The sequence below is a fragment of the Schistocerca gregaria genome, chromosome 5 (genome assembly GCF_023897955.1).
Source record: "Schistocerca gregaria isolate iqSchGreg1 chromosome 5, iqSchGreg1.2, whole genome shotgun sequence".
NCBI lineage: Eukaryota > Metazoa > Arthropoda > Insecta > Orthoptera > Acrididae > Schistocerca > Schistocerca gregaria.
The window spans coordinates 660,761,374-660,775,683 of NC_064924.1; the positions used below are offsets into that span (position 1 = coordinate 660,761,374).

Consider the following 14,310-nt stretch of genomic DNA (forward strand, 5'->3'; position numbering starts at 1 on the left):
CTCTTGTGGCAGCATAAATCACAGCTCGTAAATGCACAAGCTTTAGTCACCCATTATTTGAAAGTGAGACCACTTCGTGTCTTGCAACATACTTTACACCTAATTCCAAATCTTTTCTACCATTTTTGTTGCTGAATCCCAAAAAATAGTGAAAGGAAAAATTTCTCTCTCACAACATTTTCGCTGTTGCGCAGTAAAATGGCAGCATTGGGCAAGACATTTCTAATTTATCACTTCTTTACTACTAAATCTAACCGCAACACGTTGACTGTATCCACACATACAACCGAAAGTACTTGCAACAATATATCACTGTACGACACACATTTCAACATGGCGTCATAAACAGAGGCGTGAGAAACTAGTCTCTCTTATAAGGGAGCGCAAATGTCCCGACTACACTCTTCCATGATGATGAGAGCACTTGGTGATTACCAGCAAATTTTAAACATAATTTCAGTTTTTTTCTAAATTTCTTTCCTCTGTTACATGCTTAACGTCAAATATCCATTACATTAACTCATTTGTAAAGCAATCAGAAGTTAGAAGCTCCATTATTTAAAGATTGGGGATTGATTAGTTTTAACTAAACTTCATACGAATATCCTGCTGGAACGGCTCACCGAGATGTGGCAGGCATAATGCTACACGTAGCGGACGTGGCAAAGCAGAGACAGTTAACAATACAAACTAATTTCAATTGGACGATACATCTTTCCACAGAGAAATTCATAAAACAGCTATGTATCACAAAAGTGTACTATACCAACCCCAAATCCTCTACAGTGCTCTCCCCAAAGAACTAAAAATAATACCAAAACTGCACATATTTAAAAGAGAATTAAAAAACATGTTATTGAGCAATAGTTTTTACAGTATTGAAGAGTTTATGAATCATTGACAATAAAAGCGCAGTTAATATTTCCCTGACATAATAAATATGTGTAATTGCTCACATTTAAATACTTGCTGTTTCTATGAAAGTGTGGAACAGTGTTAATGTAAGAATGGAAATAAATAATCTTTGATGTGAGAATCACTAGCTTTTGTTTTTGTATGTTGTTATCCTACTAGTATATTTTTATGTTAATGTTCTTATAGTTCTATTAAAATTGTAATGTCTAAGTGACAAGTAAATTCAATTATAAATTTTCATTTACATGTATTTTAAATTGTAATGTTTATTGACAAGTCCTATGTCATTTTGATGATGCACTACAAGGACGCTAATAAATTTAATTGAATTGAATCTTTTCTTATTGGCAAAGGAAACGTAAACAGCAATGCACCAAAGTTAAACATCGGCTCATAAAGAGTTTCTACGAATTTTCGCAAGCAGTCGTCAGATTACTGAGCGAACTACGCACCGTACTTAAGATGAGGCACGTCGCAATGTGGTTAACGCCCATCATCACTAACCTGAGATAACAAAAACAATACTGTTAAGACACTTTCCCCTTCCGTCAGAATGGCAATAATGAAAGAACAAATGAAAGTCTATCGCTGAATTTAAGATTTATGTGCGTTGCATAACATTAATTTCCATGTCTTGTATGTTCCCTGTAAATCACAAAAACTATTTTAAAACAGCATGAGCCAAACTCCGTTTATCAGTGATCAGTCGATGATAAGAAGAAATCCTCTAAGAAGTGACGCACGTTTGTTTAACATGACAAGACAAGCAATTCACAGATAATGATCAACGAATGTAGCGTCTAATCAAGCGTGTGATGTCTGTCCCGCCCTTAACACAAGAGCTGTGTGACGTCAGAAAATCCCGCAGGATCGATAGAGTTGTTTATCGAATCGCAAACGTCTGCAGCCTGTGTATTTACCTCACAGTGGAATTTATAAATCGTGCCGCTGGATAACGTCCCACACTGAAGTCTTTGCTGTTTGCTCACACAAATATTCAACAATTTGCCAAGGAAATATGTACTGCTTCATTTTCTGTTAAGTGTATGTCACTGTTTGGAAAACGGGTATGATCACACACTTACTACAGTATATGATGGGAAGTTAGACGAAGAAAAGACAGACGTAAAAAAAAGTAACGTAGTTTAGGCAGCGGGCTGATTTTTCTTCGTCAATTGTACAAGAGCCATATAACATATAGCAGTTCGATGACAACAAAAAAGTATATTGACACTATCGCTGCACTATAACAGTATTGTTTGGACGCAAGGTCGGCAAAGCCATGAAAAATGATGAATGCTCAGCTGATGTATTCAAAAATCTGATTCATCAAAGGAGCAGCAAACTGCCTGTAAGACACTGGGCAGTCCATGACTGTCACCAGGTGACACCATAAGATTGTGGAAAGTAGTGCAGTCGTGTTTGTGTAGATATTGGTTTAAAGTAGGGTTGCCAGATTAAATTGACAAAATTACCGAACGTTGCCTGACGAATTCATCCTGCTGACTCAAGGTAGAGTGCGAACACAATAAAACACTTAATAAACATTAAAAATTATATTTATTATTGCTTGTGACAGCTGTCAACATATTTCTGTTACCTTTGATAAATGTCGTTGCATGTTTTAATCTTAAAATCACAACGAATTAATAATTCTGATTTCATAATATCGCCAATTAGTTTGTTTCTAGCGCCAGACCGTAAGTGATTCAGACTCGTTCCACATAGGTATTGCTGCATGGAACCGACATTATCCTTCTCATAATTTACTTATATTAATAGAATTATAAAAATGCCAAGCCACTCATTCTTCGGTAGCGATACGGGGGTGAAATACCGAACAGACCGGTATAAAACTGAATATCTGATTACGAAATATATTCCCCAATGGAAAAAGAAACAGCCAATGGAAAAAGAGCGTTTAGGGGTTGCCTCAGAAGCAGCAAGAAAGGCCCTTTTAATGCCGACTGCAGTGATTGTGATGTAAAACTTACCTTTGGTAAAAGTGAAATAGTAAAGTCCGCGAGTGGTAAGAAGCATACAATTAATTGCAGTGCCCAGTAAAGGCAGCCAAACGTACCGATACCTCATCAGTTCGTGACAGCTGAAGATTACGTGTGACACAGTTAAGGCCACTGAAATTTACCTTGCTAATTTGATTGCAGAGCATTATTTACTTATTTACTACTTTGGGTTATTGAACATTTACCGAAACTCATCCAGGCAGTGTGTCCTTATTAACAAGCTGCAAAGCATATTCGATGTGGCAGAAGAAAAGCTGCTGGGATCATAAATAATGTTAATAGGCAGGTGCCACTCAGAGCCTTGATTGTATTAACTTCACACTCTGGTTGGTATTAGATGCAGAGATTAGAAATGAGGTTTCATTTACTATTGACTCATTAACAGAACTTGATGTGCTTGCACCTTGCTGAGGGTAAATGGGATAAAGAAAATGAGATGAGGTGTCCACACTAGGAAAAGTTATTAAAGGAAATGATTGCAGTGCTCGTACCTGATGGGGGAGGAGTGGAAACAGAAAAAAATGAGATGAGGAAGGTATGCTTGGGGAATAATCATCATTGTAATCAATCGTCGGCAGTTCAAACGTACAGCAATAGGTAGTAACCCTTAGAGAAATGGCAGCAAGGGCAGGAATAGGCACACTCAGTGTATAAGCCTAGGGGTCTTATTCAAGTTGCTGAAAGGGCTATTCCAGCAGCTATTGAGGGAACAGGGTGCAACCAACTGCAGATTGTGGCGCACGTTGGAGCAAATGATGCCTGTTGTCTGGGCTCAAAAGTTATTCTTGGGTCATTCCAGCAGCTGGAAGAGAAGGTTGGAAGACAAGCCTTGTGCGTGGAGTTTCAGCAAAGCTCACAATTTGCAGCATTGTCCCCAGAACTGATCATGGATCTTTGATTCTGATTAAAGTGGAAGAACTGAACCAGAGACAGAAAGTTCTGTGACAAGCTAGGCTGCAGCTTCCTGGACTGGCTTCATAGGGTTGAGAGCTGGTAGTGTCCCCCTGAATTGGCCAGGTGTGCACTACACATCAGAGGCTGCTACTCTGGTAGATGACTGTGTGTGGTGTGCAAACAAGGCAACACTCCACCCAGTCCAGATAGTGATACTTGTAGGACACCCAGAAGTATCGGAGTAAGATGAAAAGAAATATCTTCCACAGGTGAGAGTATTAAATTCCTAATGGTAAACAGCCAAAGCATTCGCAAACAAACTGCCAAATTTGAAGCGCTCATTTAAAGCAGTGAAGCTCACATAATACTAAGTAAAGAAAGCTGGTTGAAACCTGAAATAGCTGTGAGATTTTTGGGAAAATTTTGAAAGGATAGGCAGATGGCAAATGGAGGTGGTGTATTTGTCGCAGTAGACAAGAAACTGAAATCCACTGAGGTAGAAATTGAAGTTGCATGTGTGATTGTTTGGGCAAGACTCAGTATCAGGGTTGGGCATAATATGATAACTGGATCCTTCTATCACCCACCAGACTCATCTCCTGATGTAACCAAAAACTTTAAAGACTACCTCAGTTCACTAGTATGTAAGTTTCCAAATCATACTGTTACTGGATATCATGATAAGACATCCTGTGAAACTTTGCTAAATGTCTTCTCTAAAAACTATCTAGAACAGACAGGAACATGACTCATGATGGAAATATATTCAGTCTAATGGCAAAAATGAAACCTGTCCTCTTTGAGAATGTCCACATCAAACCTGGTATCAGTGACCATGACACAGTTATGACAACAATGATAACCGAAGTGCAAAGGGCAATGGAAACAAGCGGAAAGATATATATGTTCAGCAAACTAGGTAAAAAAATCAGTAGTGTCATATCCCAATGAGGAACTCGAAACTTTTGTTAGAGGGCACTAGCATTTAGAGGAACTCTGGCTCAAGTTTAATAGAATGGTTGACATTGTAGTGGATAGATAGGTACCCAGTAGAACAGTCTGTAGTGGGTGGGAAGTTCCATGATATACAGTGACTGTAAAGAAACGGAGATTAGGTGCATAACAGATGTAAAACAAAGAGTAGGGCTATAGATGTAGATTTATTTATCTCTTGTTCCGGTGATCCATGTTGTGACACTATCACAGGATATGGAACGTGTCAATTTTACAAGCTCTTGGCCAGAATTTATGGTAATACATAAAACAAAACAATAACAGTAAACAGTAACTTAGGTCCCACTACAAAAAAATACATTTTAGAGATAGGTAGAGATTACAAAACAAAAAACAGTAAACAGTAACTTAGGTCCCACTACAAAAATACTTTTTAGAGAGAGATAAAGATTACAAAATAATAAGTGTTACAGAGAAATAAATATTGCAAAATATATGTTTGCAATAAAAATATTCGGTATTACAAACACAAATTTGGGCATACATTTGCAATTTACAATAAAAGAGATGTTAAACACTGTAGTTCAGGAACTCTCCTAATGTATTAAATGATCCTTGCAATAGGAACTGCCTTAAGGTTTTTTTAAACAAGAGATCATCATCTACCAAACACTTAATTCTTGAAGGGAGGGCATTAAAAATCTTACAGCCACTGAAATGGACTCCTTTCTGCACCATGATTTGGCGGTTCATAGTGGATATCATGTTTCCTTCTAGTATTGTGACTGTGATATGCACTATTGAGCTTAAAGATGGATTTTTCTTTCCTTATGAAGCACATCAACGACAATATATATTATGCAGTGGATGTAAGTATTCCAAGCTTCTTAAAAAGATTCCTGCATGTGGCTCAAGGATGGACTCCACACATGATCCTTATGGTTCTTTTTTGTACACACAATACTTTTTTAGCCAGTGGCTGATTTCCCCAAAATATAATTCCAAATGCCATAATTGCATGAAAATAACCATAATACGCTGACTTCATGGTTTCCATATTTCTATAAGAAGAACCAATGCGCAATGTGTATTTTGCTGAACTTAGTCTTTTGCACAGATCCACGATGTGGTTTGACCAATTTAGTTTGCTATCAATATGCAAGCCTAGGTATTTTGAGGAATCTACTCTGGTTATTGTTTGCTCACCTATCTTTACAAATATTTCCTCAGCTTTGTATGTTTTGTGGAACTGAATGTAGTTTGTTTTACAGTAATTTAAAATGAGACCATTAATGTTGAACCAGTTCACCATTTCATTTAAAACCTTATTTGCTGTTACCTCAAGTTTATCTACTGAATTATCAATAAGTAGTGTAGTGTCATCCGCAAAAATGGTGAATATACAATATTCCATAAGAGAGGAAGATCATTTATAAATATAATAAAAAGTAGGGGGCCCAGAACTGAGCCCTGCGGCACTCCACATGTGATGATACCCCATTCTGAAGACACTGGGACACCATCTTGACTATCTAATACAACTTTTTGTTTCCTGCTTGACAGATATGAGTCGAGCCATTTCCCTGCTGCACCACTTATACCGAGATGTGCAGCTTTTTGTAAAAGAATTTGGTGGTTTACACAGTCAAATGCTTTTGTTAGGTCACAAAATATGCCAATGACTTTCAGTGTTTTTTTTTTTTTTTTTTGATAGATTCCAAGAGTTTGCCAGTAAATGCAAATATTGCATCTTCTGTTGGCAAACCTTTCTGAAATCCAAACTGACTGTTGCTGAAGCTATTGTGTTCACTGAGATGCTTAACTATCCTGGCATGCATTAGTTTCTCTAAAACCTTTGAAAAGCTTGTCAGTAGTGATATTGGCCTATAGTTACCAGTATCCGTCTCATCCCCCTTCTTATACAGTGGATTTACAACTGCATACTTAAGCCTCTCAGGAACTATTCCTTGCTTAAGTGACACATCAAAAACGTGCCAAAGGACTTTACTTACATGAATGGAGCAGTATTTTAATAATTTGTTAGAAATGTTGTCAATTCCAGCAGAGTTTTTACTTTTCAGGGATTTAATAACTCTTTCAATTTCTTGAACAGTGACTGTTTTTACCTTCATATGTTGTACTGAACCAGGTACTCTAGCTTTCAAAAGATTGATGGCTTGCTTCATGGACCATTGTAAACCTATTTTTTCTGTTACTGTTAAAAAATTGTTGTTGAATTTGTCTGCAACTGTTTTTGGATTGCTAACAAGATTACCCTCACTTTTGATTTGGATATTTTCACTACAAACTGCATTTTTCCCCATTTCCGTCTTTACAAATTACCAGATAATTTTTTACTTTATTGCTTGAGTTGTCAATTTTTGCCTTCAAGCACATGTTCTTTGCTGCCTGAATGGAGAGATGCTGAATGAAATACGTTTGGCTGTCAAGAGAGCAATGCATGAGGCCTTCAGTGGCAGAATAGTGTAAAGTGATATTTCACAGAAATCCAATAAATTATGGTCGTATGTAAAGGATGTTAGTGGCATCACAGTTAGCATCTATTCCCTGGTGAATTGAGTCAGAAACTGAAACTGAGGGTAGCAGATAGGAAGCTGAAGTGCTTTACTCCGTTTTCAGATGTACCTTTACAAATGAAAACCCAGGTGAACTGCCCCATATTAATCTTCATACCACTGAAAAGATGAATGAAATAAGTATTAGTGTCAGTGGTGCTGAGAAACAAATAAAACCATTAAAACTGAGCAAAGCTCCAGGGCCTGATGGAATTCCTGTCAGATTCTGTACTGAATTTGTGGCTGAGTTAGCCCCTCTTCTAACTATAAGCTGTCATAGATACCTTTAACAAAAAACTATACCCACTTCTCGGAAAAATGGCCATGCTACGCCAGTCTACAAGAAGGTTAATAGAAGTGATCCACAAAACTACTGTCCATTGCCCTTGACATCTAGTTGTTGTAGAATATCAGAACATATTCTGAGCTCAAACATAGTGAGGTATCATGAACAGAATGACCTCCTCAATGTCAAACAGGACGGATTTCGAAAACATTGGTCATGTGAAACCCAACTTTCACTTTTTTCATATGATGCACTGAAAACTTTCTATCAAGGCAGCCAAATAGATGCTGCATTTCTTGATTTCCAAAAAGCATTTGATACATAACCACATCTACGCTTATTGTCAAAAGTGGGATAATATGGAGTATCATGTGAAATTTATGACTAGATTAAGGACTTTTTGGTAGGTATGACGTAACATGTTATCTTGGTTAGAGTGTCATTGTCAGATGTAGAAGTAACTTTGGATGTGCCCCAGGGATGTGCGTTGGGATCCTTGCTCTTCATGTTGTATATTAATGAACTTGCAGACAATATTAATCTTAAAGTCAGGCTTTTTGCTGTTATTATCCATAATGAAATACTGTCCAAAAGATGCTGCATAAATATTTAATCAGATCTTGATAAGATTTCAAAGTGATGCAGAGATTGGAAGTTTGCTTTAAATATACAGAAATGTAAAATTTTTGCACTTCCCAAACGAAAAGTAATATCCTATGACTGTAATATCAATGGGTTACTGTTGGAATTGGTCAACTCATACAAATAGCTGGGTGTATTACTTTGTAGGGATATGAAACGGGATAATCACATAGGCTCACTTGTGGGTAAAGTAGGTGAAGGACTTCGTTTATTGGTAGAATACTGGGGAAGTGCATTCAATCTATAAAGGAAATTGCTTACAAACCACTAGTGTGATAGTTCTAGAATACTGCTTAAGTGTGTGGGAACCATACCAGATAGAACTGTCAAGGGATACTGAACATATACAGAGAAGAGCAGCACAAATGGTCACAGGTTTGTTTAATTCATGGGAGAGTGTCACAGAAATACTGAAGAAACTGAACTGGAGGACTCTTGAAGTCTAGTAATGAAAGCTTCAAGAACCGGCTTTCAATCATTAGTCTAGGAATATACTATAATCCCCTAAATACAGCTCTCATAGGGATTGTAAGAATAAGATTAGAATAATTGCTGCATGCACAGAGGCATTCAAGTAATCATTCTTCCCACACTCCATGCATGAATGGAACAGGAAGAAACCCTAATGACTGGTACAATGCGTCGTACCCTCTGCTATACACCTCATGGTGATTTACAGAGTTTAGATGTAGATGTAGAAATGAGTTTGGTCATAGGATAAAAGATAAGCCCAATCTGAAATAGCATCCATATTGAGTTGATGGATACCTGTAGCTTAAATGCTGAAATTCCATTCTTAACATTGTCATGCTGAATTCAATAAGTCCCAAAACTGAGATCTGAAAATGTTTATGCCATTGTTCACCCACATGAGCTTCTGGCAAGTGTCTTTCCTATATGTCTTCAGTGTTTCAAATGATAGAGCACAGCAATAAGTCATCCTTTTCTTGCAGGTTTTATTCGGTAGATCTAGATTTCGGCAAGTGCCTAGCCATTATCAGTGTACTACATATTAGTATCAATTCATGTTCCAGTGCATCAGTCCCTGTTGTTCGGGCTTCTGTCTCAGTTCTTTCAAGACGACTAGTAGTGAGTAGTCTTGAAAGAACTGTGACAAAAGCCCGAACAACAGGGACTGATGCACCAGAACATGCATTGATAGAATAAAATAGTGCATTGATAAAGGCTAGGCTCTAGCCGAAATCTAGATTTACTGAATGAAACATACAAGAAAAGGATGACCGATTGCTGTACTCTATCATTTGAAAGTCATAGCACAATCCTTGAGAGCATCCACATTCTTAATGGAAGGTAACTCGATGTATTCAGTGGTTTTAAAGCAAGAAGAAACAGTGGCTGAAAATAATTTGTGGTATGACCTCCATAATGTGTTGTATGACCCAGTAGGCAGGTGATACGTATGTCATTATCTGTGGCTACTTTTAAAAAATTGGCATTGTTCATATCTGAAGCATGGCCATTTCCCCCCCCCCCCCCCCCCCCCAAAAAAAAAAATTCCATTAAGGCTTTCTGGTTACTTTTTTTAAAAAATTGGCATTGTTCATATCTGAAACATGACCATCCCCCCCAAGGTTTTTGCCCTGATGGCTTTCTGGGACTGAAATGGTTTAGCAACTAATTCAGGAACAAATATGCTTTATGTAGGCTGACTCAGGCCTCATTTTGATAACTGTTCCTCGAGGTGCTCCCATTTGAAATCCTGATTTGCTGTAAACACTCTTCATTATTCAGACAGGAGGAGGGGAGGCACGGGGGGTGGTGGTGGTGGTGGTGGTGGTGGTGGTGGTGGTGGTGGTGGTGGTGGTGGTGGGGGTGGGGGTGGGGGTGGGGGTGGGGGTGCAGTATGGTCTTATGCATTACAGCCAGCCGAAATAGTAACTGTCTCATCCTGCTGCAATGTATATGAATTTAGAAGATTATTTTTTGTTGGCACATTGGTCAACATTTGATAGTAATCATATAATTTTTGCTGTTCATGCCTTCTTCAAATGGTTCAAATGGCTCTGAGCACCATGGGACTTAACATCTATGGTCATCAGTCCCCTAGAACTTAGAACTACTTAAACCTAACTAACCTAAGGACATCACACAACACCCAGCCATCACAAGGCAGAGAAAATCCCTGATCCCGCCGGGAACCCGGGCGTGGGAAGCGAGAACGCTACCGCACGACCACGAGATACGGGCTTATGCCTTCTGTTCATGGTTGAGAACAACTTTCACTTTTCCCTACACAAAACTCAGATTTCTCTTTAAAAAAGAACTTAGCAATACTTTCCCTATCAGGTCTGACTTAATCTCCCCATCATCCCTTCTTGATGGAGCAAATCGTAGGCTACAGTCTGGACTAGAATATGTTTTACTACCTTTCTTTTGCATCAGGTCCAGATTATGGTGGAGGTCTGAGGTTTCCTTTAGTGGAACAATTTTTTTTTAAATTTTTATTCTAGTTCTTAGAGTTTTATACACTATATTGAACTGCTTGCTTACTGCCCCAAAAGAAAGAGTTTTATTCATCATAGTGTTGACCATATTCCACATATCATCTTCGCTCCTAGAAGCTCAATCCATTATCTCATTATAAATATTTGGCTCGATATACTTAACCTTCAAGCATCACACAGGTGTTTTTACACTAGATACTGTATATTATACTATACTGTAAGTGAAAAATTGCAACAAAGTAAATTGATACCCATTTTAGGTTTGTATCTTCTGTCCTACTGTGTTCATGTGTCAGCTGTCTTAAAGCAGTAGTGGACATGACAGTGCCTATCTATCAACTGCATCATCTGGTTTTTGTTAATTGTGTGCCCATGATATAACAATATTGACTTTGTTCATGAAATTTCAAATACTTACATCAGCCAGTCACTGAGAAAATTTCCATCAAAAACCTGTGAATATGTTCACAATTTATACAGAATTTGCAGCACATCTGCCTTCTACAGCTACTAAATCACTACATCTACATGGTTACTCTGCAATTCACACTTAAGTGCCTGGCATCTGAAAGACTGGTACTGCCACATGCTGGCAAATACGAAAACAGAAAATGCATCTTCTCTCCTACATCAAGTCTACTTGCTTTACCCTGTGGTCACCATTACATTTATTTATTTTTTAAGAAAAGAAGCTAGCGTTTGAAGAGAGAGAGTCTGTGCCACTCACATTGTATGACATCAATAAAGTGTTTGACTGCATTCTTCATAAGACTGTACTAAAAAAATTAAAACGTTCTTCATAAGATCCTACTCAAAAATTTAAAATGCTGTTGTGTGGGAGGTGCTGACCCTTCAGCACTACTTACAAAACCAATGGCAGATTGTGTCAGTCCAGGGAGCAACATCTCAAGAACAGAAGTTGGGACACAGTGAACCATTAGGTCCCATCATAGCCCCTCTTCTCTTTCTCATTTTTGAAAGTAGTCTTAAGTTGAGATAGTAACACAATACAATTTGCTGAAGACACTGTCTGTGTATGTGCGGATGGATATGTGTGTGTGTGTGCGAGTGTACACCTGTCCTTTTTTTCCCCTAAGGGAAGTCTTTCCGCTCCCGGGATTGGAATGACTCCTTACCCTCTCCCGTAAAACCCACATCCTTTCATTTTTCCCTCTCCTTCCCTCTTTCCTGACGAAGCAACTGCCAGTTGCGAAAGCTCGTAATTCTGTGTGTGTGTTTGTGTGTTTTGTTCATGTGCCTGTCTGCCGGCGCTTTCCCGCTTGGTAAGTCTTGGAATCTTTGTTTTTAATATATTTTTCCCATGTGGAAGTTTCTTTCTGTTTTATTTAGAAACTATATTGTAATTGACTACATCCATACAATGTATATTGTTAACGGATGAATAAAGAGATTGATTGATTGATGTAACAGACACCAATTTTCTACAGATCTGCTGTCACAGTAATAATGAATAGAAGTTACCCCTATTTTAGATTAAGGGGAAGGGCTGATTGATGTTACTACTCTTATTGTGGACTGTTGATGTAGATTCATCATAATTACATCATTGTTTTCTCTATCTGAGTTTATGTGATGTGCTGTGCTATAAGTGAATACACTAAGAATACATTTATGCTAAAGTCTCACAGTTAGCATCTCTTTGCTCTCTGAGGATGTCACATCAGTCCCACTTAACTGAGTGCTTTATTGATCTCAGTGATGTTTTTCACATTGCTGATATCAGTAATAGTGATTTATCAATGACCAAAATGTAGTTATTGTCAAGGAAAAAGAAATTATCTTCAAAGTTCACTACAGACTCTACAGTCTGGTGTCCATTTTACATAAAGAGGTTACATAACAGTAGGGACGCCATGGCTACAGTGACTTTGAAGCAAATAATCACAGCCCAGATTTTAAAACTTCCATCAGTGGCTAAGCTGCTCACAAATCTTGTTTTATATGCACCATTGTTTACTGTTGCTGTGATTTTAAGTATGTGACACATGTTTTGAAGAACTCAGCAAAAAGTGAAATCTATGTCCTGTGCTTCATATGAAACACAACAATGGGCAAGATTGATATGTGGAATTTTTATTATGAAACTATCATTCAGTGAGGCTGAAATTTTAAAATTCCTGAGACAAAATATAGCGAGGTGCTCAATAAATCAAGAGATTTCTGACACTGTACAATGGCTGTTTTGATATCCAAGCTGTGATTGCTAAGCACCATATCCCGTTATTCTACAGACAGGTGACAATGCTGGAATACATTACTTTCTCAAAAATTTTAGAAAATGACCGAAGGAGTGACTCTGGGCAGTTGTTATTGACACTGAGTCTCTCTTTGAACAGAGAGGCCTAACAATGTCATATTCCCATTCTTCTTTGCGGTCTAGACTTCAGATTATCAGTGGCATTTCTGTTGGTTGTTGTGTTTTACTTATAAATTATTTCATGTTATTACTTCAAACACATGAAATATAGAGTTAATTTCACATAAAAAAGCTGAGTATGTGTTACTACATCTCCATTTGAAAAGGAATGTTCAGCTATACTGAACAGTAAAGAGTGCTTTCACTTATTATTAAATAGTTGAGTGTGAGAAAAATTTTTTTCTGCTTTGTAATTGCCAACAGTTTTTTTTACACACACACACGCACACACACACACACACACACACACACACACACACACACACACAATTGCATGATTTGTTGCATCTATGATTTTATTATTTAATTTCATTGTCAGTTAGCATGTAGAAATGGAAAAATTAACATAAATGTGACCAGAATTGATCATTTCAATAAAAGTGTGTATATGTGTATGTACATAATGTCTGGGATCACTCTCAGTTATTCGTTGCACAAGAACCAAACATTGCACATATGTCACACATCTGTCATTTTGAAGAGAAACCCTGAAAGTTATCTTTTTTTCATGTATACCGCCACCGAGGTGTTTGGTAATTTGCCAATGGTTAGCACTAGTCGCAAACCTGGCGAGTTCAAATGCAAGAGCGCTTCACCGAGAGCACTGTCACTGGATATTTCTACTTGTACATGTTGCAGCAATGGCTGATGCCTCAAGTGCATTATCTTTCAGCAGGATGGGGCTCCACCCCAATTTTATTGTGAAGTTTGTGGGTACCTGAACACGAAAGTGCCGCATCAATGGATCGGCCATGCTACCAAAGGGAACAGCTATTTCATGAAATGCCCTCCCTGAATACCAGATCTCACTCTGTGTGCCTTTTTTCTGTGGGAACACATTAAAGGTCTCGTATATGTACTGCCTCTACCACATGATGTAGCAGAGCTCCAGAAGAGAATGTGGGAAGCAACTGCCACAGTCACCGATGCCATGCTGGTACAGATATGGCAAGAACTCAATTACCGTATTGACATGTGCCAGGTCACTCATGTTTGGCATATCAAATGTAAAAAAAAAACTTTCAGAGTTTCTCTTCAAAATGCAATATGTATGACATCTTTACAATGTTTAGTTCTAGTGTAATTACAATTGAAAGTGTTTCCGGACTTTATGTAC

At 37.9% G+C, this 14,310-nt stretch overlaps 1 protein-coding gene across 2 annotated transcripts in view; it reads left to right on the forward strand.

Moving 5' to 3' along the window:
* The window catches only part of LOC126272657 (chitin synthase chs-2-like), a 248,861-nt gene that overhangs the window by 35,876 nt on the left and 198,675 nt on the right, over positions 1-14,310 (forward strand). The window contains exon 1 of one of the 2 annotated variants that reach the window (XM_049975667.1): positions 2,354-2,427. The exons of the other annotated variant lie outside the window; for it this stretch is intronic. The gene's annotated coding sequence lies outside the window, so the exon portion shown is untranslated. Of the gene's footprint in view, positions 1-2,353; positions 2,428-14,310 lie in introns of those variants that run through there. 2 annotated transcript variants of the gene reach the window in all.